Source organism: Silene latifolia, chromosome Y (assembly GCF_048544455.1).
Source record: "Silene latifolia isolate original U9 population chromosome Y, ASM4854445v1, whole genome shotgun sequence".
Taxonomy (NCBI): Eukaryota; Viridiplantae; Streptophyta; class Magnoliopsida; order Caryophyllales; family Caryophyllaceae; genus Silene; species Silene latifolia.
In genome coordinates this window covers 182,925,561-182,950,992 of record NC_133538.1, presented here as the reverse complement: position 1 = coordinate 182,950,992, position 25,432 = coordinate 182,925,561, and the positions used below count along the sequence as shown (strand labels likewise).

At 38.6% G+C, this 25,432-nt stretch overlaps 1 non-coding gene across 1 annotated transcript; it reads right to left on the bottom strand.

The window, feature by feature from the left end:
• Window positions 1-8,066: 8,066 nt before the first annotated feature.
• LOC141635319 (small nucleolar RNA R71) lies at window positions 8,067-8,175 on the bottom strand. Its single transcript, XR_012540016.1, has one exon. It is a non-coding gene; the product is annotated as a small nucleolar RNA R71 (small nucleolar RNA).
• Between the last annotated feature and the right edge of the window lie 17,257 nt (window positions 8,176-25,432).

The window sequence follows — 25,432 nt, the reverse complement described above, 5'->3', positions numbered from 1 at the left end:
CATATCGAGTATTTGACCGTGACAATTATAATTATCGTTAGTTCGAAAATTTAGTTCACTTAAATTTGATAAATAATAAATTGACTCGGCCTCTCACGTTATTAAAAATTGAGACTTAGCCTTACCAAATAGTAGGAACCCATGAATCCCAATTTCATTAGGGGTACAATACGGTATTGAAGTATTATACCGGGGTGCTGTCTTTGACGTTGGGTAAGTGGGGTAATAAATAGTTATTACACTTCGAAATTTGGTTGATCTCAAAGAAAGTATTAGAGGGACCGTTATCCCAATAGGTTCGGGCTAAAGTTAAACTTAACGTAAATTCATCGACCGAGAGTTCTAATTGTAGAATCGCTTAAAAGAGTTAACCCACCAAGATTATATTAGCAAGAGGTGTAGAGGGCCCGTAGGCTCGCATCCAAGATTTAATATAAATTTTGGGTCTCGGAATCTTTTATATAATTGGGTGAAGGTCATTATATAAATGCTAAAACATACTTAAATGTTTTATATATTACGATGAATGTTGTTTTTTCCCACTATTTCGTTGTTTAATTTGTTCTAGATCTTTGCTCCCAGACATATACGATGTCATTTCGATTTTAACTTATGTCTCCATTAAACCACTATAGTTAAAGACAAATAGAATCTCCTTTCTAAAAGCCTCAATTGAACCGTTTAAATAAGGTATGGACTAGCTCCATAGGAATCGTTCTATTCCATAAAATTCCATAAGAATTGTCCTATGTCATATAAGATTGGCATCTTAAATTCCTAACATACTTATGTATGATTTCTTGCGAAGAAATATGACTAGAGGTAATGATTAGTCAAAATATGTTTTGATAAATGTCTTCTATGCATCCACGGTTCAAAAGTCTTATTGCTCAAAATAAACACTTGTCATCTAGCACTTAAGTAGTTAAGAACATTACAATGTTAAATTGGTAAATTGATTTGTGAGAAATCTTGATTAACCAAATACCACAAAGTGGGTTAACTCTTGTGAAGGATTAACTAGGAATTTATATGAAGATAACTCTTCATCAAGTAGAAATTCTTAAAGTGAGTGGGAGCAATAAGAAGTAAGTACCTATCTTAATTGTTAAGGATAGAACTAGGCACGAAAGAGAAGGTGTTAGACACTAAAATAGATACAAACCCCAATAAGTAAAGATCAAGGAAGTTGGTCGTGTGACTCCAACATATTCCTCCTTGAATATCTTTGACATTGACATTGCATTCTTGCTAATTACCACATCATGAGTATTTGATACAAATTTGTGGATTTCATTATAATATTTGGCATTATCGTTTGACGACTAGCAAGAATAAGTTCAGAAATTTGCATGAATGGAACTAGGGTAGTTGCCATTCCATCCATGAACTTATGAATGTTGTAATGTACTCATTTTAGTTTAGTATTTAGAAATGTACCTCAATAATTGTTATGATGTATAATATGTCTAAATAAAAATATAATTTGAGTTTTGCACAAAAGGTAAAGGGTTTTACCATTATGCAATTAAAACAAGCGTTGTACTCTTACATACCACGATTAGTTTATGGTGAGACCATACAAGTCAAAGTAATTATATTTAAACTAGAAATATAATGTCATATTTACAAGACTCAAGTTGGTGACCCCAATCATTTCTTAATTCTTGATTGAAAATCGCATTTAGAAACTAGTTTTGACTAGTCTCCCAAACCATTTAATTGGGAATCTTTTGTTATGTGCGAATCTTGTATTCAAAGCAACTTAATTCATGACTTTTTCTGGAAAAGGATTATGAATAGAGCAAAATATTTGCCCAATCTACACTTTGAAATGTAATGGTCGAATACAATTTCAATCAGAAAAGGTTATTACTTCTTCATCTCTTTTACCAACGAACTAGGTAGATACTAGGTATCCACTTAATGAGGTAAGAAGACAAATTCTTTGAATAAGTTCAATGAATGTTTAAAAGGTATCAAAACCTACAGATTATAAAACCAAAGTATTAGTACTTTGTTAAAATGGGAAACTATAAAGTGATGACTTTTATCTGCACCAAAAAGAGTGTGATATGGTATCACAAGTTCACTTACATTACGATATGATTGAATCTTTACATTATAGTTGGAGGTAGTTTTTGATATAAAATTTGTCTGGCATTTAAAAATTTTCCACTAATATAGCACATGGTTAAAGCAATCATCTACTTTTCATATGAGATATGATTATGCATGGTACCTAAATTGTAGCTTGTTTCGATAGTAAACATGTGCTCTCTCTTCCTACATGATCACGAGAACAAAGGGTTTGTGGCTCGTGATGCTGTCTATTAAAGAAATGAGGAGTATTTCTTAAAGACAGAGTGTGAGAAAATGTTCAAGAGCCACAAACTGAGAATAAGACGTAGGAAGATGTTCCTTCTTGGTCATAATCAGTAATTATTGATTCGAAACCAAAGTGGATAGAAGTCATGTTATTTTTAGAAGTAACAATCCTGTAACTTATTAAGATGCTTTACCTAGTCTCAACTCCACAAGAGTCCAAAATGAGCATAAACATGAAGATGTTTACTTAGCTTGGTTGATTGGTAACAAAGGGTTTTCCACGCAACAACAACGCTTTATTGAATTCGGATATGATTTGACAGTTGGATTTCAAAATCATCTTGCATGATTTTTGATAATCGCAACTATCCTAAGGAAGGATGAAAACTTAGGAAGAAGTCTTAAGTAGAAGTAAAGGGGTTGAATTGTATGTTTTGATCATGTGATAAAATTTTCTCAAATTATCGAGTAATTCTGTTTATACATGGAGTTTAGTGGGAGTAATATGGTGTTACTAGTCTTATGTGTAAAGGACATATTGATCATTTTGAATGATGGAAGACTTAGGAGAAGAGTAATACATCTCTAAGGTATCTAGACCTATAAAGATAGTTCTAAGAGGATATTAGCGTTGAATGAATATTCTTATGTTAATAAGAATCTTGACAAGTTCAAAAGTGTCGAACATGTAGAAATTGAATCCACCTGCTTCCGCTGCGGGATTAATTCATTACGCTAAGATGTATCACCATTCTTAAATTTCGTATACTTGGAGTATGACGAAAAGTTACAAATCGAATCTTTGGGAGAATTCTCTATATAGCCACATGGTTCATTAGTTAGTACTCAAGAAGTACTAAATATATGAAGCTAAGCATTTAGAATTGAGATGGATTTATGTGCAAGGAGTTACACAAAAACCATATTCTAAACACATAAGGATGGTTAGAGAACTATCTTGGCTATATTATTTAAGGAGGATATCTGCTAGAAACATCCTAGGCAGTTGAACAATGAGATATACACAACGGAAATTGAGTACACTTGCAATAATGAGATATGCAAGAAGGAAGGGATGATGTTAGGATTCGGTTTTGTGAATTGGAGGAACTATATGATAGTTCGTTCCAATAACCGAAGGTCCTATCCCTATACACTGTGAGGACAGTGGAAGATATTTTAAGGTAAGAGAGCCTATGTCCAGATTGGATCTAGACACGTACTCAAAGAAGTTCTTATAATACAAGATTATACACAAGAATGGATTATAAAGGCAAGTAAGGTTAGGGAAAGTGCAAAGTGTTGCTAAAACATGCTAACCAAGGCTTTCTCATAGGCCAAGCATGATAAGTCATGCCATTTCAATTGAGTTGAGATGTATAGTTATATACAATATTAAGTATGGATTATAGATTATGTAGTAATTTATATGGTATCAATTTTACATATGTGATAATGCATTCATCGTTTGAGTTTTATTAAAAACTCTTTTATTGCTTTGTTATATCCAAATAGGTTGTATGGACAACGTTGAACCCTATTAAAGTGAACTGGATTAACATAGTATTGGCTCCTAGTTGCTTATATGAGATGACGTCTTGAAGTGACTAGAGTGTGATACGATTGATGCCAAGTTCAAGTGCCATTGAATCATATGGGACGACTAGTCGATCACATAGGTAAACTGTATGGGACACTCTGTCAGGCAGTGACCGCTTATAGAGTTCTGGTAATTTTTATAAAGCCTGGTCGTGGCGAGAGCTGCTATAGTATTCTTTTGAGTCAATTCTTTGACTAGAGACTGTTCGCCCAAGGTGGCATAGTTTTTGAGTGACTTTGATTTATGCTCTACGATTTTCGTAACTGAGGTCAAATAGGCATCTTTTGGGTCATGATGAGCTGTGGCTATTCAAAGGGAATAGTGCGATAGAAATTGTCCACCCCCTTGCCAGGGTTATCTAAAATCTCAGGGCCACTCGAGGAGTAGTGAACTGAAAATGCGTGACCACGCTTGGAAGGTATCTACGGTAGATAATTCCAGTCAGACAGTTACTCTCCAGAACGAGGAAACCACTTAAGATATGATCTACGACCTGCAAGACACCTTGCATTGAGTGGGAGATTGTAATAGGTGGTGTGAACATTATTTGCGCACACTTAGTCCCTTAATTGAACCCATTTTGCATACTATTATAACATTCCATAGCCATTTTATCCGTCAAATGGTTTCTATTTTGCTTTTCTAGTGCATTTCATATGTTTTGTAGAAAAGGAGATAATAAGGCGGAAATTCCTGTCTTTCATGCATATTTGGAAGCTTTTTGATGATATTGGATGGACTAGTATGAAGAGAAGGCAAGAATGATGACCAAGGACGTAGGAATAAAGAGTATATAGAAGGATCATAGGGTTAAAAAGCAAGGATGACGAGAAGGAAGTCAATGCAAGAAGAAATTGCTCGGAACCAAACCAAGAGTTTCTACTTTGGCTCTGAAAGTATGCTAGATGGAACGGCGTCGAAAAAACAAGTGATCTAGGCTTTTGAATCACTCCAATAGGAGTACGGATGAGAAAATGACGTCCGTTTTACAATCCGAGGTCAAACAAAGAAGCTGTCCGCCAATCCGCTCGTCCCGAGACACAAGACGCTCGGATTCCTGGGACACAATCCGCCCGTCTTGCCCTCAAGACGCTCGGATTCCTGAGACCCAATCCGCCCGTCTTCCCCTCAAGACGCTCGGATTGTTAGACAGAAAGAAAAAATAAATATACAGCCCAGAATCCGAGCGTCCCGAGACCAATCCGCCTGTCTTCCCAACAATCCGCCCGTCTTCCTACAATCCGCCCGTCTTCATGCCTTGGACGCCCGGATTCCCTTACAGCAACTTTCGTGTTCTTCTTGTTCTATGAAGGATGCGCATATTTTTCAAAGACCGGCGAAAAGAAGACCGGAGTCTCCCATGAGACCGGCGATTCCCTACTCAGCAATTAGCATTGTTAAATTACTATTTTACCCATGCTTAACCTAATGATGCTCTACTATATATACCCCATTTGTAATAATCAAAGGAGGAAGTTTTTCATGAGATTAGAATCAAGTTTCCTTAGATTAAATCAAGCTTTCTTAGATTAGATTAGGAGTAGATTAGAATATATTAATCTCAATCTTTCCACAAAATTACACATTAATCTTTCCTTAATTATTGTTCTAGTTTATTATTATTGGGTAATTGAAGATTATTGGGTTATTATTGGAGGATTGACAATCCTTCATCAATCAATCAAGTTTCTTCTATTATTCTTTGCTTTATTATTTGGAATCATCTCAAGTTTGGTATAATTCTTTTACCCTTTACTCTTTATTGTTTATTTCCTCATTCTCTTATCATTTTTACACTTGTTGTTATGTTTGACACCATTAATGACATGTTCTCCATGATAATGAGTGAGTAGTCTCTTAGCTATGATTAGTGGGTAACTAAGGGAAACCAAAGATGGGATTTATTCATGCTTAATCTAATATGTTCACATAATTAATTTGCTTGCTAGTTGTGATGTCTACTTTATTGATGCGTGTCTATAATATGATATTTTACATCTTTATTTCCACGCATTTTATGTCTATTATTAGTAGTTTATTCTACTATTTGCCCCTTTTCGTCGACTTCCGCCTTTTTATGTAATATTGCAGATTATTGCGGAATTGAGTAGATAATGAGCCAAATCCATCCCAAAGTGTTTAGCATAGGATTTTACATGGAGTAGAGACTCGAAAAGTGAGCTTGGCGCGTGTTTCAAGGCCCTGGAGATAGCAAAAGCATGGGTGCGTACAAGTTACAAGAAGTTATCAAGCAAAGAATCGCTTCACATTACTGCAGCCTACTTCAAATGGCTATATCTCGAGTTTTATAGCTGATAATTGAGTGATTCTAATTGGAGGTGAAAGCTTATCCTCTTAGCTTTCCAACACCGCAAGAATCGCTTTATTCCGATAAGTAACGAAGAAATGGCAGCTGTTTTAAGATCGGCGCGCGCTGCAGAATTCGTCAGAATGCATTACTGCACCCAGACCTTTGGTCGATCGATTGGGCACTATGGTCGATCGACCAAGAACGCTGAAGCACGAGTTTAATTTTCAAGTCTGAAGCTTCTGAAGCCCTGACCTTTGGTCGGTCGACTATACATGTTGGTCGATCGACTGGCTATCGGCAGCGAGGAGGATTTTAGTCGAGTTTTAATTAGTTGTTTCTTATGTTTATCTTAATAATAGTTAATAATAATTTGCTCTTGAGTATAAAGAAGAGACGAATTTAGACCTAGAGACTAATTCCCCTTTTGCTCAGTTTTGGGGTGACGTTACTTTGCTTATTTCGTTCGGCGTTGCTCTTTCTTTTCTTTCTAGATTCAATTGTAAACTTCTTCTTCCCCTAATCTTCTTCTTAATTTACTTCTTGTTCTTAATCTCTTCTTAATTACTGTTTTATTCTTAATTTCTTGTTCTCCTTTAATTAATTTATGCAATTAGTTTAGTTAATTCCTTTCGTTATGCATTATTTAATTAATCGTTTCATTATTATCGTTATTAGATTTATCGCTATGCTTAGGTAATTCGTTGCTAGGATTAGGGGAATTGATGGAATAACGATTTTTGCTAATTAAGTTTAAGATCTGTTGATTAGATCGTTTCTATGTTGTTCATCGCTGTTTTGATTACAATTAGTCGCTTGAGTTAACGCTATTCGACTGATTAGTTTCGTAAGCCTTGACCTAGATCTGATGATTGGGAAGGGTGAGACCTGCAGTGAACAATATAATACTTTAGTAAGGGCGGAAGCTAGACTAATAGTGTTTTAAGGCGAATTGAGACCGTTAGGAGATATTCGTTGCCCCTTAGACTGATTTATGAGACTTATCTGTGACCTTAACTGTTATTATCTGTTTCTTTTGATGACCCGAAATCCTAGTTTCCTTCTCTTATTGTCAATCGTTTATTTTATCTCCTTGCTTTAGTTAGTTTTAGTCCTTTATCTTATAAAACCCCCAATTGTGACAAAGCCGACAGACTGAGTTAAGCAGATATATAGCAACCTAGCCTCCCTGTGGAGATCGACCCTACTTACCGCTGACTTCTGTTAGTAGTATCTAGGTATTTTATTTTTGGTACATAACGAAGGTATCAAATTTTGGCGCCGTTGCCGGGGAGACGGTGTAATTCTGTTTGCTTTTTTTTTTAGTTTATTTTTCTTGTCTCAAGGAACTTTGGTTCCTTGAGGCCGTTGCTTACCCTTGCTTCTAGTTTTGCTTTTGCACAGTTAGAAGACAGGTTTTTGAGAGGAAGACTTGAGTACTCTCAGTTTTGCGAATATGGCTACAATATATGATAATCTTCAGCCAAAGGAGCACCACCTTCCAAAGGGGCACGTGTTACCTACCCCTACTACAGGTAACTTCGAATTTCGTTCCTCTTATATCGATTTAGTGGAGCGAAATCAGTTTGCTGGTCTACCAGATGAGGACCCCTTGAAGCATATGGAAATTTTCACGGACTCATCATTGCTCCATACCTATACCGGCTGGGGTGACTCAAGATGAAGTAAAGGGGGTGATGTTCTTATACTCCTTGAAGGATTCGGCGTGAGATTGGTACCGCTACCTTGATAAGGTAGCAGCTGGAGTCACAGATTGGACATCTCTAGCATTAGCCTTCTACAAGAAGTACTTCCCACTTTCAAAGACTGATGCCTTGAGAAGTAAAATTACAAATTTCCAGCAAGGAGCTGATGAGGGCTTTTGTGAAGCATGGGGACGTTTTAAAAGTTTGGTCCGAGCTGTCCCTCACCATGGTTTCCAGCAGTGGTATCTTTGCAATTTATTCTATAATGCTTTATATGATGATTACAAGGTCATCCTGGATGCAGCTGCGAATGGTAGGTTCCAAAACAATACCGGTCAGAATAAAGGTTGGAATACTATTGAGGAGATGGCAGTCCATAGAGCTGAGTTTGGGAGTTCACGTGGAAAATCACGAAAGCAAAGTGATGAAATGAGTGTCGTTGTGACACTCATTACTTCTATTACTACCCGTCTCGAGAAGCTCGAGGCCTCTGAAGTTTCCAAGGAAAGAGTTGAAATTCCTGTCCATAATCCATATGAGACCGCGGAGTTGAGAGAAATGGTCCAAACTCTTTTGGTTCAAGTGGCGAATATAGAAGCAGCCGGGATTGAGTCTTCAAAGAATTTTGTGAAGCAGTTGGAGAATATAGAGGCTAAGCAAGTCGCCAATTCTTCGAGCAAATGTGAAGGGCCAATTGAAACGATTAATGCCATTAATCTCAGAAGTGGCCTCTCTTATGAAGGTCCCGACAAGCCAAGTGGAGACTCGGGAGACGATGAAGAAGCTAGTTTAATTTCTGGTGAAAAAATGAGCTTATTTGCCAGTACCACCAGTCGATCGACCAACAACAGCAGTTGATCGACTGGGATGTCAGATGGAAAAGTTTCTGATCAGAAACTATTCACGCCCAGCATAAGCAGTCGATCGACTGACACCAATGGTCGATCGACTGAGATTCCTGACGAAGAGGTTTCTGTCCAGAAACTGTTCACACCCAGCCAAATTGGTCGATCGACCACTCCTATCAGTCGATCGACCGGATCTCCAGTGCAGGACGCAAATCCGTCAACTAGTTTGCATGATTCTACACTCATTGATGATTTGAAGGAAGTTTTAAACTTACGGAAGCCGAAGGTTGTTGATCCTACGGCTAGTGTCGCACTCCCGTATCCGGAGCGTTTAAAGAATACTAAGCTGGAGCGCAAGTTTGGTAAGTTTTTGGAGATGGTCCAGAATCTCGAGGTAACGATTCCTTTCACTGATCTAATTACCCAGGTACCCTCTTACGCTAAATTTATGAAAGACATTTTAAATCGTAAGAGAAATTTTCGTGATGATGGTAATGTTGCTTTTGTGGAAGAATGCAATGCTCTTTCGCAAATTAATATACCACCCAAATTAAAGGACCCGGGTAGTTTTTCAATTCCTTGCACTATAGGTAACCACGAAATCGGAAAGGCCCTTTGTGATTTAGGGGCCAGTGTCAGTGTCATGCCGTATTCTGTTTGCGAAAGGTTAAATATTGGTAGACTCAAGGTGACCGATATCACCGTTCAAATGGCAAATAGATCGACTCAGAGACCTATAGGAGTTCTAGAGAATGTACCCGTTCGAGTGGGTAAGTTTTTTATTCCTGTCGATTTCGTTGTTTTGGACATTGCAGAGGATAGTCAGATACCTATTATTTTAGGTAGACCATTTTTACATACAGCTGGGGCTGTAATAGATGTCAAACGCGGAACAATAACCTTAGAGGTAGGGGATGACACCATTGAATTCAGTCTTGCTCACAAGGCGACTGAACCTGCTGATGATGATGCATGTTATTCCATTGATATTGTTGACAGGGCTGTTAATTATAACTGGAGGGAATCCTTAGCCAAGGATCCCTTAGCTGATCTAACTCGTTCAGATGAGTATGCAGGTAATACAGCGGAGAATGCTGAGGAGCCAGATGCTTTGGTAGCCTCAATGGAAAGCTACGAGCTCACAGAGGAAGAAGATGGGATGCTCTTGAGCCTAGCCAACGAGAATTTGGTAAACACCTGTTATTCCATTGAAGCCGATTCCATCTGCGCTGTAGAGGTAAAGGTGCCTAAGCGTAAGCCACTTCCTCCTAATCTTAAGTATGTTTTTCTAGATGATACGGAGCAGTACCCAGCTATTGTTAGTGCTAAGCTTAATGATGACCAGCTTTCTACTTTGATGTGTGTGCTTAAGAAAAACAGAAGGCTCTAGGTTACTCTTTGGATGACATTAAGGGCATCAGCTCTGATGTTTGTATGCACAGGATATAGCTGGAGGAAGGCCACAAGCCTTACAGACAGGGTCAACGCAGGTTGAATCTGAAGATCCAGGAAGTTGTTATGGCTGAGGTGATGAAACTACTCGATGCAGGTATTATTTACACAGTTGGCAACTCCAAGTGGGTTAGCCTAGTTCAGGTAGTTCCGAAGAAAGGAGGGACTACTGTGGTTAAAAATGAGAAAAATGAATTAATACCAACACGAGTTGTGACAGGGTGGCGGATGTGCATTGATTATAGACAGTTAAATGCCGCCACCATGAAAGACCACTTCCCCCTCCCTTTTGTTGACCAAATGACTGAAAGACTTGCTTCTAACAAATTCTTCTGTTTTCTAGACGGATATTCAGGGTTCTTTCATATCCCTATTCATCCAGGATGATCGAGTAAGACCACTTTTACGTCCATGTGGTGTTTTTGCATATCGTAGAATGCCTTTCGGATTGTGTAACGCCCCTGCTACCTTTCAGAGGTGCATGATGGGGGTTTTTCTGATTATATAGAGAATATTATGGAGGTATTCATGGATGATTTCTCAGTTTATGGTAATGACTTTGATCGTTGTTAGCTAATCTTGATAAAGTCATGCAGCGTTGTATAGATGTTAATCTTGTTTTAAACTGGGAAAAATGTCAGTTTATGGTCAATGAGGGAGTCGTGTTAGGGCATCTGATTTCTGATAGAGGTATACATGTTGACAAAGCAAAAGTGCAGGTGATTGAGCAATTGCCTCCTCCTGTTAATGTTAAAGGAGTGAGGAGTTTCCTTGGTCACGCTGGTTTCTATCGGCGTTTCATTAAGAATTTTTCAAAAATTGCTAAACCGCTTACACAATTGCTCCTTAAGGATGCTGTCTTTGACTTTACTGATGAGTGCCTTTCAGCTTTTAACAGGTTAAACGAGGCTCTAGTTTCTGCACCTATCATTCAGCCGCCTGATTGGGATCTCCCATTTGAGATTATGTGTGATGCCAGCGATTATACGATCGGTGCAGTTTTGGGACAGCGGAAGAACAAAGCTTTGAATGCCATATACTATGCGAGCCGAATTCTGGATGAGGCTCAAGTCAATTATTATACCACTGAGAAGGAGTTTTTAGCTGTAGTTTTTGCCTTAGACAAATTTCGGTCTTATTTTTTAGGTTCTAAGGTTACTGTTTATACTGACCATGCAGCGCTGAAGACTCTCTTTCTTAAGAAGGATGCGAAACCGAGGCTTTTGAGGTGGATACTCCTCTTGCAGGAGTTTGATTTGGAGATCAAAGATAAGAAAGGGGCAGAGAATGTGGTGGCTGACCATTTATCTACCCGGTGACGTAAAGGAGGATTCGTTACCTATTAATGATTCTTTTCCGACGAGAGTCCGTCGGCCTATTACTACTTTGGGGTCTTATCCACCTCCGTGGTTTGCTGATTTTGCTAACTTTGTCGTGACAGGTAGGATACCACCCGAGCTTTCATGGCGTGAAGAAGCGGTTTGCTTATGATGCTAGACAATATTTTTGGGATGATCCTTATGTTTTCAAGGAATGCGTAGACGGTCTCATCCGGAGATGCGTGCCTCAATGGGAGGTGAAGGATATCCTAGAAGCTTGCCACTCTTCTGCTTATGGTGGTCACCATGGTCCGTCCAGGACTGTAGCTAAGGTACTCCAATCTGGTTTCTATTGGCCAACTTTGCATGCAGATAGTCGCAATTTTGTTGCTGAGTGCGACGCTTGTCAAAGATCGGGGAATATTTCCAAGAGACATGAGATGCCACAGGTAGGCATTCTCGAGGTTGAGATTTTCGATGTCTGGGGCATTGACTATCAAGGACCTTTTCCGAGCAGTCAAGGTAATAAATATATCCTCGTGGCTGTAGATTATGTGTTCAAATGGGTGGAAGCTATTGCTACTCCCCATTGCGATGCCAAAGCCGTGATTAAACTGTTTAAAAAGATTATTTTCCCTCATTTTGGAGTCCCTAGGGTTGTCATTAGCGATCGGGGAATGCATTTCAAAGAGAAACAACTTAGTGCTTTATTGACTAAATTCGGTGTCCAACATCGTCGAGGTTTGGGGTATCATCCCCAAACTAGTGGTCAGGTTGAGATTTCTAATAGAGAATTGAAAGAAGTCTTAGCTAAAGTTGTTTCTAAATCACGGAAAGATTGGAGTCTTAAGTTAGATGATGTCTTATGGGCTTATAGAACCGCGTTTAAGACGCCAATCGGGATGTCACCATACTAATTGATTTATGGTAAGACATGTCATTTACCTGTTGAGTTGGAACGTAAGTCTTGGTGGGCTATATGTGATTTGAATTTGGATCCTAACCTCTCGCGTGAGAAACACATGACACAGCTGAATGAGCTGGAGGAATTTAGGCTGCTGGCTTATGACAATGCTAGGATCTGCAAAGAGAAAACAAAGCGCTGGCACGATAAGAGAATCATCAATCGCGAGTTCCATATTGGCGATAAGGTACTTCTTTTTAACGCTCGTATCCGTTTATTTCCTGGTAAGATGAAATCCAGGTGGACAGGCCCCTACACGGTCACAGCAGTTACAAAGTTCGGATCAGTTGAATTGGAGACCTCTGTTGGAGAAAGGTTCAAAGTTAATGGCCAATATGTGAAGCATTATCACGGAACAGATGAGTTTGTTGGGAAATTCGAGGTATTGTACTTTGACCCGTTATCGGATGATGCAAAGTGAGGTAAAAAGGTCGTGCGGGACCTCTTAAACCAGCGCTAATCGGGAGGCAACCCGGCTTGTAAACTTTTGTAATTAGGATCTTTACAGTTTTATTTCATTTTTTTTTGCATTAGGACCTTTAGCTTGTTTCCTTTTAATTAGCAATTTCTTGGTTCGGAGAATATGCGTCTTTGAAAATTTTTGCAGGTGACTATTTTATGCAAAGTGTGCAGGTGATTTACTGAATGTTTGTGAGAGAAAGACGGGAAATTATGATGGCAAAATGAATTTTTGACGAATTTGCGTTTAATTGCCAGCGTTTGCAGTCGATCGACTAAGTTACTCAGTCGATCGACTGAGGAGGAGAAAGCAGAAGCTACTGTGTAAAGGGGAGTGGTCGATCGACTGGGTTATGTAGTCGATCGAGCACCACGCGAAAGGACAGAAGGGATGCATAATGAAGACTGGTCGATCGACCGAGTCAAGTGGTCGATCGACCATTGCACGGGATCAGAATGCAACTCATAAGGGAGGTTTTACTTCATCCTTCATTCATTCTTTCACTCCCTCTAAATCAGAAAATCAAGGGCAAACCCTCTTTTCTTCCCCTTTTTCGCGATTTTCATCTGCAATCCCCTCTTAATCTTGATTTTTCTTGCTTTAATCTTCAAGTTATCTTCAAGGTATGTCTCTAATCCTATTTCCATGCTTTATATTCGACTTTTACTGAAGTTTCATGCCAAATTTTTGAGCATTGTTCCTTTGAGACGGAAAAATCGAATTGAAGAAAATCAATTTCAGGCCATTGTCTTTCGTTTTTTATGCTTTAATTACCTTCAATACCTTTTTCCTTTGATTTTCAAGTCATATTAGCAATTGTAGGATGCTTAAATCAATTTCCCCCAAATTTTGGAAACCCTAATTTCGATTTCAATTTCTGAATTTTGTTAGGGTTTCATAACTTGTTAATGCTAAAGGTTAGGGGAGGCTTGTTGCTAATTTGAATGTTTGCAGGAAACAACAATGTCAAAGGGAAAGCAGCATATGTTTGAAGGGCAGTCGAGTCAGTGAGCTGCCAAGCGGCCGCGAGGTCCGCCACTGATGATTGAGGATACTACGGATAGTCTACCTGACTATCCGCAGGTTATTTTTTCCACTTCTACTCAGCGCGCCAAATTCGCTCTTTTTGTCGCAAAAATGAAAGTTACTGCCACCCGTTTTTTACACAAGCCTACTTTAGAGAAATTAGGCTGTTTTGAGTCTGTTGTGTCTCTGCTAAATGGGACAGGAATGACGGGTCTTGTGGACATGGCTGAGTTCACATATTACATTCTGACCCTAGAGTTCTTTTCGTCTTATGCTTTTGACTCGGCTTATTTTGAGGAAAATAAGAATAATGCTTGCATTTCTTTTCGGCTATTCAATGTCAACTACTCCCTAACATTAGCCGACTTTGCTGGTTTTTTGGGTCTTTATTTCGAGGGTAAAACCTTGGAAACTTCTGATATTCACCGAGTCATGTGGTCATGTATTAGTGACTTTAACACGCCTAAGAGGACGGGCACTTCCGTCCACTTGCCCCCTCTTCGTTATTTTCTACGGCTAATGGGTAATACCATTTTCGGCCGTAAGGAGTCGAATAATGTGAATACTATTGAATTGTCGATCTTAGCGAGCGGGCTATCTGAATATTGAAAGTCGGGTAGCCCGTATTTATAATATAGCTTATTTGACTGCCGCTCACTTTCAGACTGTAAGTGAGGGCACTTTGGCCACTATTGCTTATGGCGGGTCGGTGAGGCGTATCGCCAACCGTCTTGTTCTACTTTTCCCTCGAGAGGAGGCCCCTATGGACCCTGACCTACGCTTCATGGATCTTGTCTACGCGCAGTCCGTGAAGTGGATCGATAGTAGAAGTCGGTGGAAGATTGATTCTTTCATCTGCGACCCCATCCCTGTCCTAGGCTACCCTCCTATCCTTCCCCTCACCACTGTTTCGGGGGCAGCTCGCCCGCCCTTGCCTAGTTACAGGCTCCCTATTGGGGCGGGTACTGCTACTGCTAGCACTTCGAGGAGAGCTCGTGCCTCCTCTTCACAGGCACCCTCTTCCTCCACTCCTGCTCCCATCGGCTTCCCGGTCACTTTCCGTCCCCCTCCACCTACTGTTATCCCTCCGGTCATGGACCAAAGGGGGATATCACGTGTGTTGAGTGACTTGTGCAGGAGCTTTGACCAACACCGACTTGACACAGCCTTGGCCCTGTACCCAGTTTACGAGGAGTTTGCCCGGACGGGGATGCTCCCACAGGGTGCCTGGACTCACCCGTCCTTCTTTGTCCCTCCGGTGGGCGGTTACCCTCAGCCTTCCAGGAGACCTCCTCCCACGATGACTACTACTACTGCCGCTGCTGCGGAGGAAGAGGAGGATGACTCAGGGTCGGACGAGTCTAGTGGTTACGAGTACGACGGTCGCAGTTAGATGCTGGTGACCTCCTTGTTTTTGGCTGGTTTGGGGAGGTATTCTTTTGTGAGTTTCTGATCCCTCTTTATTAGTTTCTTTTTATTTTGTTTTGCTTTTATTCTTCCCTATTTCTGCTGGTGATTTGTTGCTGAGCAGAATGAGGGCATTGTGCGTTTTGGTTTGTGGAGGGTATTTGCATATGTCTATTGCATCTGCATTTGTTTTTTATTGCATTTCAGTCACATGTTTATTGCATTTTCGCTTGCATTTGTTTTTCAATTCAAAAAAAAAAAAAAAAACAAAAATATCACGTTTACTTTTGCATATAGTCGAGTCGGATTGGAGTTTATTAATGATGATATTGCACTATTAGCCAAATATGTCATTCCTTGCCTTTTCACAGCTGCTTAGCGAGAATAAAAAGTGATTTCTCAAAGTTTGTTATGGAATTCACTTCGGGCAATTAGACTTGACTCATTACTTTTGGCAAACTACTTATACTTTCTGAGATATAGAGCCTATTACTGGTGACATTCATGACCGGTTAATTTAGGAATGAGAGTAGCACTCCCTTCAGTTCATGTTTTGCACGTGTATGAGTTTTGATTACTTATTGCCTATACGCATCGGTTTGTGGTCGGTATTACATGTTTTGAGAACTATTGCATCTCCCCCTTTCTCATTTTGCCCCATTTAACTCCACTATAAGCCATAACTGCCAGTTGCCCTCAACTACATCTCATACTTAGCTTACCATTATGCCGAGCTAGATAGTAGTAGAGGAAATTGTCGAATTATAGCAGTCTTGGTTCGTTTCTGCACTGTTGGAGTGAGTATTCATGAGAATTGCTGGTAATGTGTCAGCCTGAAGAAAGAAAGGAAGAAAAATTCAGAAAAAAAAAAAAAAAGAGAGGAAGTTCACCTGGGCAGAAGCACTAGAATGTACAGGGTGGTCGATCGGCTGCCATCAATGGTCGATCGACCACCAGCTCAGAAAATGAAATGAAAAAAAAAAGAGAAAAAGGAATTTGAAAAAAATATATAATAATTTGGCTGAATTAAGAACACACCTCATGTGCTTATTTCATGAATTGGAGGTGTCGGTTTTGGGATAGTGTGTTGGCCTAGACTTTTAAAGGCATTGATTATTTTCCGAGTTGAAGGAACGGGATACGGTTTATGATGGTTTGTTAGGTCCTAGGTTGGCTCTTACCTTCACATTTCCATACTTGTTTTGCCCTTTCCTTCCCACTTAGCCTCACATATCCAAATCTTGCAATAGTTCGGCATGTAGTAGTCCTTGACGGTGGTTATGCGTATGTATGGTAGCTAGAATCATTATTCATACTAGTCAAGCATACATGTTTTGTCGGTCGCAGTCTAGGTGAGAGTCTAAATTTTCTTCCCTCTCTTCTACATATATTCTTACCATTTGCCTTGCTGAGGGAAGAGTGACCTGGGAGAGTCCGAATGTATGAGTCTTGCAAGGTTGAATGCCCGATCTAATTCCATAATATGTATAAATTTGCTCACTTGCTTTGAATTTTGCAGTAGTTGGTTATGTGCATTAAACGGTTTGGCATTGACTTGTAGGTAGCTCTGAGATATACTCCTTTCCATTAGGTTTTTATTTGGGTCATAGTGCTTGCTTGGGGACAAGCAAGGTTTGGTTTGGGGAGATTTGATACGTGCATTTTCTATACACTTTATTCGCAGTTTTGGCACGTATTTCCATGCATATTAGCTAGCTTAAAGCTATTATTTCTCCCGAAACGGTTTACTTTGCATTTTCTATGATTTATTGTAGGAATGAGTGAAAGTGAGCTAAATCAAGCCTAAACCGTCCTCCGGAGGCAACTTCAGGGAAGCTTGGAAGAAGGGAGTTCAGATTCACTCACCTTGGGATGCGCGCATTGAAGTGAAGAGCTGATTTGAAGAGAGAAAGAAGCCACTACACAGCTCAGTCCAGTCGATCGACCCTGCTACGCAGTCGATCGACCGTTGAAGTTCAGCAGAAGCTACTGTTCTGAATTGCCCAGTCGATCGACCATGCTCTTCAATCGATCGACAAGTCTGCGAGCTGCGTTTAATTATTCGTGTTAGACTTTTAAAAGCCCAATTTGTAATTAACTTTTGGGCATCGCTTATCAGTAGAACGCAGCTACACTTTTAGGTTATGTTTTTCTTTATTCAAAAACACAAGTTTTAGATCTAGTTTTTGGGAGAGACGACGGAATTCGAATCTCAATACTTTTGTTCATCAATCCTTAGTAAGCTTTAATCCAACTTACTCCTTCTTTAATTACTTGTTAATTCATTTCTTGCTTTTACGAATTTAATTTTAGCAATTCAGTTTTTATCCTTTGTCTTTAATTCAATCCAATCATGTCAAACTTGTTCTTTGCCTTTAATTTTGCAATTGTTGTAGTTTTAGTCATGAGTAGCTAATTGTCTTGATTGGGAACGAGGTGAGCCATGGCATAAATTAGGGTCGACTTATTAGTGTAATATTCTTCCGTATCTATCTTATTGTCTTTTGATAAACCTTTTTACTAGATTGAAAGATTAGTAATTTAAATTATCATTAGATTGGAATTTCCTTTGAGCGAAAGCTTTGAGAAATTCTTGGGAACTAGAAGACCGTAAGGTTAATTTGAGCATTGATCGAAAGGCTTGCCCATATTCCCTGAGACCGTATTATAGGACCTCTGCTACCTTATTGACCTGACCTTAGCCATGGTGAACCGAAGTTCCCGATATCTCTTTTATCTTGTTGAGAAATTTCATATTTAGCAATTGGTCATTAGAATCAACCAAATTCAAAACCCCCATTTAATTGTTACTTTTATAGACTGAAAATAGCAAACAAAATTGATCTTGTCTCTCTGTGGTTCGACCCTTACTATCACTAGCTATAGTTTTAGTTTGGAATTATAAATTTAATTTTGATACAAAACGACGGTATCAAATTTTAGCTTTATAAACTGGTGTCATTCATGACGAGTTTCATTTAGGATTGTGAGTAGTTACTCCCTGCATATCGTGTAACATTAATTTGCACAAGTATGACATTTAATTTCTTTTTGCCTGCATACATTCGGGTTAGTGGTTGGTATTGCATGTTTGGAGAATGCTTGCGAAAATCCCTTTTGTTCATTTTACCCATTACCTTCACATTAGCCAAAAATTGCCAGTTGACCCTTTAGCTACAATCTATAAACTAAGCATACCCTTTGCTGAGCTAGTTTAGTAGTTTTAGTGGTATTCGTTATATTGTATCAATTTTGCCTCGATTTGCACTCTATGAAGTTGGTAATGAATGAAGGAGAAAAGAAAAAGAAAAATGAAAAAATTGAAAAATAGTGACTGCCGAAAAAAAAACGGAAAAAAAAAAGAAAACAAAAGAAAAAGAAACAGCAAAGAAAAAAAAAAGTTTACGCCTATGTTTGCTTTATATTTTATGAGGAGTGTTATTTGGATTAGTGAAGTGTTTGCCTAATTCATTAAGGCATTTGAGCTTATTTCATTGAGTTAGAAGTGGATGTATTTATTCGGTTTGATAGGATGCTAGCTTGGCTATTTCCCTCTCATTCCCATATCGCTTTGCCTTTTCTTACCCATAGCCTCACTTATCCATATCTTTGCAAGTATTCGGCATGTAATGAACTTTGATTGGTTGGAATGTATGTGCACGGTAGCTAGAATTACTTATCATACTATATTGCATGCACGATTATGTCGGTCGTAGTTTAGGTGAGTGACTCTTATTTCCTTCTCTCTTACACATATAATTGCTTACCATTTGCTTTGTTGAGAGAAGTGTGACTCGGGAGAGTCCAATTTTGAAAGTCTTGCAAGGTCAAAAGTTCAACATCTTTTTGGAATATGCATAAATTCGTTTGCTTTACATTGCGCTATTAGTAGTTGATTCATATGCATTAAATTGGTTTAACTAGACGGTTTCAGTTTGTCCATGTTTTGCTCCTTTCTATCAAGATTTAGTTTTGCATTTAGTTTGCTTGGGGACAAGCAAATGTTTGGTTTGGGGAAGTTTGATGCGTGTGTATAAAAAGATATTTTACATCTTTATTTCCACGCATTTTATGTCTATTATTAGTAGTTTATTCTACTATTTGCCCCTTTTCGTCGACTTCCGCCTTTTTATGTAATATTGCAGATTATTGCGGAATTGAGTAGATAATGAGCCAAATCCATCCCAAAGTGTTTAGCATAGGATTTTACATGGAGTAGAGACTCGAGAAGTGAGCTTGACGCGTGTTTCAAGGCGTTGGAGATAGCAAAAGCATGGGTGCGTACAAGTTACAAGAAGTTATCAAGCAAAGAATCGCTTCACATTACTGCAGCCTGCTTCAAATGGCTATATCTCGAATTTTATTGCTGATAATCGAGTGATTCTAATTGCAGGTGAAAGCTTATCCTCTTAGCTTTCCAACGCCGCAAGAATCGCTTTATTCCGATAAGTAACGAAGAAATGGCAGCTGTTTTAAGATCGGCACGCGCTGCAGAATTCGTCAGAATGCATTACTGCACCCCGACCTTTGGTCGATCGACTGGGCACTATGGTCGATCGACCAAGAACGCTGAAGCACAAGTATATATTTCAAGTCTGAAGCTTCTGAAGCCCTGACCTTTGGTCGGTCGACTATACATGTTGGTCGATCGACTGGCTATCGGCAGCGAGGAGGATTTTAGTCGAGTTTTAATTAGTTGTTTCTTATGTTTATCTTAATAATAGTTAATAATAATTTGCTCTTGAGTATAAAGAAGAGACGAATTTAGACCTAGAGACTAATTCCCCTTTTGCTCAGTTTTGGGGTGACGTTACTTTGCTTATTTCGTTCGGCGTTGCTCTTTCTTTTCTTTCTAGATTCAATTGTAAACTTCTTCTTCCCCTAATCTTCTTCTTAATTTACTTCTTGTTCTTAATCTCTTCTTAATTACTGTTTTATTCTTAATTTCTTGTTCTCCTTTAATTAATTTATGCAATTAGTTTTGTTAATTCCTTTCGTTATGCATTATTTAATTAATCGTTTCATTATTATTGTTATTAGATTTATCGCTATGCTTAGGTAATTCGTTGCTAGGATTAAGGGAATTGATGGAATAACGAATTTTGCTAATTAAGTTTAAGATCTGTTGATTAGATCGTTTCTATGTTGTTCATCGATGTTTTGATTACAATTAGTCGCTTGAGTTAACGCTATTCGACTGATTAGTTTCGTAAGCCTTGACCTAGATCTGACGATTGGGAAGGGTGAGACCTGCAGTGAACAATATAATACTTTAGTAAGGGCGGAAGCTAGACTAATAGTGTTTTAGGGCGAATTGAGACCGTTAAGAGATATTCGTTGCCCCTTAGACTGATTTATGAGACTTATCTGTGACCTTAACTGCTATTATCTGTTTCTTTTGATGACCCGAAATCCTAGTTTCCTTCTCTTATTGTCAATCGTATATTTTATCTCCTTGCTTTAGTTAGTTTTAGTCCTTTATCTTATAAAACCCCCAATTGTGACAAATCCGACAGACTGAGTTAAGCAGATATATAGCAACCTAGCCTCCCTGTGGAGATCGACCCTACTTACCGCTGACTTCTGTTAGTAGTATCTAGGTATTTTATTTTTGGTACATAACGACGGTATCATTTATGCACATGTTATGTTTGATGAAATGCTAAGCCTATGAATCCTTGCATTTACAACCATCTCTTATCTATTCAACTTGACTTGTAAGATATAAACCAACTCGAGTCTTGTTAGACCATGCATAGAAGTTGATTAGGAGGAAAGTAAGTCGACTTGTAGGTGTTGTACAATCTAATCGATTCGGCTCTAGGACCCAACTCTTCCTAAGAACCGTAAGACATAAACCAACTCGATTCCTTCACAACATTAATTGCTTGCAACTTTGTAAACATGTTTGTATGATCAACACCATGAATCCCCTATGACCCCATGACATCCTAGTGCTTTTAGTCATTTGTTTACATTTATTAGTTCATTGTTTGCTTTACTTTATTGCTTGCATTAGTCTAGGACACAACTACAAACCCAAACAAATTGTGACACGAGCATAAATTGAGATAGATAGACTTAGAACCCAAAGCACACCGTCCCATGGATCGATCTCGACTTAACCACTAACTAGTTGTTTGTTGAGTATTATAAATGTGTTTGATTGGATGTGACCCGACGACATCACCCATCAAAATGGCGCCGTTGCCGGGGATGGTGCTATGTGATTAAGTTCTTACTTGTTTGTCTATTTTAATTGTGCTTTAACCTTGAGGAACTTGTTCCTCAAGGTTCGTTTTTACCATTTTCTTTTAGTTTCCATGTTTGTAGTTGTATCTTTATCTTGGCTATGATGCAAGACTTGGTACATGGAGTATGTGGTGGATCTTTTGAGTATGACTATGGGTATGGGGAGTTTGAGGAGCAAGTCAACACAAGCTTACCTTACAACTCATACAATGAAAATCCTAACTACTACCCCAACTTTTCCCACCAAAATCTTCACATCCAATATCAACAACAACCATCCACCCAAAACTCACTTTGCAACCAATTCCAAATGCTACAATATGAGCACTTTCACACCCACCCACAACAAAAAGATGAGCCCAACTTTGACATTCAAGATATGGTTCTCCAAATGATAGGAGACCAACAAAATTTCTTCACACAAATTCTAGAGGAGAGCCAAAATAGGAACAATGTTCTCCAAAGCATTATTACCCATGGTGAGGAGTTTGCAATTCGAATTGCCCAAATGAAAGCAACCCAAACAAACACTCCCCACCAATCCTTGAGCATTGAACATGAAGGTGAATTTGAGGCAATGACCTTTGATGAAGAAGATGTGAAGTGGAAAGGGCCAAACTCCTTGAGCTCTTTTGAATATGAAAGTATGGTATTTGATGATGAAGACATGAGGTTGATTAAGCTAAATACTCTTAGCCTTTGTGAGTATGAGGGTGTGACATTTGATGTGAACATTGAGGTGTTGGAGAAAGAGTTAATGCCCCTATTTATGATTCATATGGAGAAAGCGAAGATGATGCATCTATGGAAGAAGATGATGAGGGAAATATGGACTCAAATAATGAATGGAGTTATGAGATTAGCTTTCTTGAGGAACCCATCCTTGAGAAGTTTGAAGATTGCTTCGATGAAGAGGAGGAATGCCTTCATGAGAACCTTTTCACACCCACTATGGAGCCCATGATAGTTGGATATGACATTATGGACCTTCTCACGAAAGTCAAATCGTCATACAAGAATTACTTAGTGGGGAAGCTCAAAGAAAAGGTTAAGAAGGAGTCTATATGTGGAAATTTGGCATCCACTATCCCAACTCCTAAGACATCCCATCATCAACGCCATGAAAGTTTGCCTTCTATCCTTGAAGAATTGACTAGTCCAAGCATTTGCGTCATCAACTTTGGAAGAAATAGGAGCAACTGGAAAAGCCCCAATGACAAGAATCTCAAGTTTGCTAGTTTTAAGAGTCGGGAAGGCCATCATCACAAAGCAAAAGAGAAGGGGAAGGAGTTCAAAGGTAGGTCCCTCATGGATTGGCCCTACTCCATTTTGAAATGGTTCAAGACTTATTCATGCTTACTTGAGGACCATTCACAAACCTTTGATCAACTATTGAGAGCATTGAGCTCCATGGATAATGGAATATGAATGAGTTTGGTGGAGTCCTCCCTCAAACCACCATTTGTAAGATACCCTTTCCCTTGACCTTGAATATACATTTAGCTTGCATTTGTATTATATTTCATATTGCATTTACATTAGTTAGTTCATATAGTATAGTTGCATTGTAATATATTTCATATGATTCATGTAGATAGTTGCATATATACTAGAATTCATGCATAGTCACTAATAGCCAAACCTATTCTTTTCTACACTAGAGATAGTGTTTAAATCGGTTTGGGGAGGTTTGATCATAAGTGACCATAGTTTACTAGAAATCATGCATCATATAATATAGTCTAGATTACATTCATTTGTTATATATGTCATATAGAATTGTATTTAGTTAGAGCATGCATTCATTCATACCATATCATTGCATTTGTACTTTATTTCATAAAATCAAAAATCCAAAAACATGTTTTCCTTTTTTCCTACTCCTACATGTACATTGAGGACAATGTCCAAAATAAAGTGGGGGATGGAAATTTATACTCCAAAAACACATAAAAATTGAAAATTTTTGAAAAATACAAAAATATGTCTTTTTATTTAATAAACATAAAAACCATAAAAATTTGAAAAATTGAAAAATCCAAAAACAAGTTCATTTCCTTTGTAGTGTAGTCTTGTATATATTGTTTGTATATATTATGTTTGTCTATCCTTGTTCACATTGATCGACTACGCCACATCCGAGACATGAGGATGTTGAAGACCGCATGGTATGGTCTTTCCAATCTCCTTTTTCCTCTTTATGTTAATGACTATGTGGCTTTATTTGATTGATGCGGTATAAACAATGTGAATTTAGGACTTGCATTTACATTATTTGGCATACTAGTTGGTAGAAGCATATGCATTAGGATGTATAAATGTTAGTTGCATCATGGCATATAGTTTGCATGTTAGAAAAATTTTGTGAAACCGTCTATTTGGGAAGCTTGACAAGTGTATATAGGCCCTAGTAGATGCTTTTTCTTCTTAAAACTTTGCTTGTTAGAATACTTGTAAAACACCCGAAGATGTGTCATGCTAGTATCCTTTGGCCCAAGGATTGAGGCCTAGTCATGAGTACCTTGTGGTGTGATAACTCCTTGGCTACCGTTTATTCCAAGGTGACCCTTGAAACCATGCAACCATCATTCATCCATGTTCTACCATATATTTTGTCATCAAAGGGAATGGGCACAAAAATTGTTCAAAAATTTGAGTTCAAGAAAAGAAAAAGTTTGCAAAATGCATCAAAAGAAAAAAGGAGCAAAAATAGAACTCCTATGCTTCAAATATAAGGAACCCTCACTACATATGGGGTGACTTTGAAAATGTTCAAAAGAAAATGCAAAAAGTCGAAAGTTGTCAAGCATTGAAATGCCAAAAATCAAAAGAAATGGCAAAAAGAAAGTGCTCTCGAATGTTATATGCCACAAGAAATTGGGGGGAAAAACAACAACAAAGCAAACTCCCAAATGAAACTCAAATACTATCGATCCCTTTATCCATCGTATCCATTTTTGTGCATGGTAGAGAGGGGACGACCCTTATTCTTGTCTAGGCGAGAAGGGGAATTCCGCGATCCTCCAGTGTTTCTAACACCATAGGGAGTCTATTCTTGACAAAAGCATTTAACGATTGAGGACAAAGGTACCCTAGCTTGACACAACTTGGAGGTGATTTATTGGTATCCTTCTAGGCTTAGTAGTTTGAAGAAATTGCATCTATGAAGGAATGTGTACCCTTGAATTGCTTCCCCTTTAGATATTTTCCGCCACTTAGATGAGGAAAGTGGCTATTCTTTTGTAGATGCATTCATTACTTGATTTTGTGTGCTTAATGCTTGGATATGTCGCCATTTTGGCAAGACCCACATTGTCTTGCAAGAAGGCATCCTACCTCATGTTTGTCTTGTTGTGAGTTGAAGGGGCGGAGTGAGACCCGCTAATTGTCTCATATCGGCTATATTAGTAGGTTAGTTTAAATAAAGGTCTAGTTTTTGTCACCTCTTTATTCGGGACGAGTAAAGGTTCGGTTTGGGGATATTTGATGTGAACATATTTGCGCACATTTAGTCCCTTAATTGAACCCATTTTGCATACTATTATAACATTCCATAGCCATTTTATCCGTCAAATGCTTTCTATTTTGCTTTTCTAGTGCATTTCATATGTTTTGTAGAAAAGGAGATAATAAGGCGGAAATTCCCGTCTTTCGTGCATATTTGGAAGCTTTTTGATGATATTGAATAGACTAGTATGAAGAGGAGGTAAGAATGATGACCAAGGATGTAGGAATAAAGAGTATATAGAAGGATCATAGGGT